This window comes from Piliocolobus tephrosceles, chromosome 7 (assembly GCF_002776525.5).
Source record: "Piliocolobus tephrosceles isolate RC106 chromosome 7, ASM277652v3, whole genome shotgun sequence".
In the NCBI taxonomy this organism is placed as follows: domain Eukaryota; kingdom Metazoa; phylum Chordata; class Mammalia; order Primates; family Cercopithecidae; genus Piliocolobus; species Piliocolobus tephrosceles.
The window spans coordinates 58581403-58584139 of record NC_045440.1 but is presented as its reverse complement, the minus strand read 5'-3'; positions in this window follow the sequence as shown (position 1 = coordinate 58584139).

Sequence of the window (2737 nt, the reverse complement as noted above, 5' to 3'; positions counted from 1 at the left end):
GATCTTAATTATTTGTGAAAATTTATTATTTCATGTATTTTTTAGAATCAATAGAAAAGTTCCCTGCAGAGTTCCACTGTGATATTTATTCTAATTGATTTAATCCAATTAAATAATTTATGGGGAATTGACAACTTTTATAGTTTCAAGTATCTTATCCATGAAACACATATATACTCTATTAGTTTAGATTTTCCTGTTATGTTCTTCAATAGAGTTTGAAAGTTTTTCTCAATAAAGACCCATTTGACTATTACTGGTCGTGGAGAAATACTATTGATCCTGCACACAGCACCCATGATGTTTTTTTTTCTTTTCTTTTCTTTTTTTTTGAGGCAGAGTCTCGCTCTGTCATGCAGTCTGGAGTGCAGTGGTGTGATCTCGGCTGACTGTGCAACCTCTGCCTCCTGGGTTCAAGTGATTCTCTTGCCTCAGCCTCCCAAGCAGCTGGGATTACAGGCACATGCCACCACACCCAGCTAATTTTTTGGTAGAGATGGGGTTTCACCGTGTTAGCCAGGATGGTCTCGATCTCCTGACCTCGTGAGCCACCTGCCTCGGCCTCCCAAAGTGCTGGGATTACAGGCGTGAGCCACCGTGCCTGGCCAATTATCTTTATTCTATTATTATTCTTTTCTAATCTTTATTCTGCCCATATTTTTATACATCTTTTATCTTTGACCACCAGTTACACTGAAACTTATTTAAAATGTTTCTATGGTTTCTTCACTAAAAATGAGGTTTTGGTGTGGTTTTTAGTTCTTAGATTCTGAGTTTAAGAGATTTTGGCCCAAATAAGTTTGCATTTCGAGTGTTTTTTCTATATTTATTAGGATTACCATGTGGTTTTCCTCCTTTAAAAGACTTTTTGTTGTAGTTAAATCATTCTTGAACTCCTGGGATAAGATATAAGTTAGCATGATGTATTTATTTTCATAAATAATTAGTTTGTGCAGTCTATTATTTAACTTTGCATTTATGTGCAATAGTCCAACAATGTTTTTTTTCTTAAACTATTCTTACATAGTTTGGGCATCAAGATTGTAATAGTGTCATCAAATGAGTTTGGCAGCTTTCTCTTTTTCCATTTTATGGAATGACTATAAGGTAAAGGTGAGTCGTTCCTGGAAAGTTTGGTCCAACTTAGATGAAAAAAAAAAAAAAAATCTAGCTTTAGCAGTTAGTTTGAGAATGGGAGAGGGAGTAAGAGTATGGTAGATAGCTTTTTGACCTACATTTCTGGTTACTGGTTCATTTATTTCCCTATTTTAAGATGTCTATAACATATGTAAACACCCCCTTACATGATTATTTTGTTTTTATGTATCTTCTCTTATTCTTTTCTTGAGAACAGACAGAGTGAATCTAAATTATTAGTCTTTTTAAAGAATCCCATTTGTATTATGTTAATTATATCTATTGTTGTATTTTTGTTCTCTTTTTCAATTTTGGACCGTATTTTTTTTTTCTCTTCCTTGTTTTGCTTTATTTAGTTGCTCCTTTTCTGGCCAGTTTTGTTCCTGCCATTCTTTCTTGTTTTCCAAGTTAAGCTATACATTTCCATTCAAATAATTCTCTATTTCTACACATATAGACCTACGGTGATTTTATTATCATTCAGCGATAAATATTTTTAATTTTTTCATTATAATGCTTCATTAATTCAGTGTTAGTATTCTAACTTTTGATTTTGTGATTTTTATGTGTGTTTGAATTTCAGGCACATAGTAAGTTTTTTAGCTTATCATTATTAATGATTTCTATTATTTCTAGATTATCAGAAGACATAGTTATTTGTTATTAATTCTTTTTAATTTACTGTGTTTTCTTTTTGGTTAGTACATACTTGGTTTTTGTGATTGTTTTCTTTGCATCCAAGAAGAATATATAATCTCTGGATGTAAAATGTTCTCTTTATCTGTTAATTCAAGTACATTAACTTGTTCCTTTCTGTGTCTTTTAAAATTATTTTTACTATTGGTCAATTACTTTTCAAGAGGAATTTATTAAAAATCCCATCTTTTATAAATACATTAAAATTTCCCCGTAACTCTATCAATTGTTGAAACTATATTTCAGTAACTGCATAGAGTCTTAAGGTCATAAACCCTGATAGATTGGATTTTTACTAACATTTAACAGTCTTGTTTGTCTTTACTGATTTTTTTAAGCTTTAAATCTTATTTTGTCTTATGTTAAATTTCTTTCACTGGATATATTTGGGTTCGTATTTCATGGCTATGTTTTTCTCCCCTGTTATTTTTAAACTGCTTCTGATTTTTGTTTAAATTTGTTCCTATTAAATAAAATCTTGATGTTTTATTTGAATCTTTGTGTTTGTGGATTTAAGTGTTTTTTTTTTTTTTTTTTTTTTTGCAGTAGCTGTCATTTAAAAACAATTTCTACTATTTTATTTTATATTTTTGTTTAAAACATAGCGTCTCTTTCTTCCAGTTTTTAACCTTCAATTGAATCTATAATTTTATTGTTTTTTTTAACATTTCATTAATATTATGGCAATTACCTCACTGCCACATTGTTTATTTTTCTTGACATGTTCAAACCCTTCTCAGTAATTATGCCTTCCTCTCAACTAAGGCAAATTCTTGATAGCATCTTTCTCGTAGTCCCTCCCGCATTCATGTTAGGTGTTGGAGAGGATGTGGAGAAATAGGAACACTTTTACACTGTTGGTGGGATTGTAAACTAGTTCAACCATTATGGAAAACAGTATGGC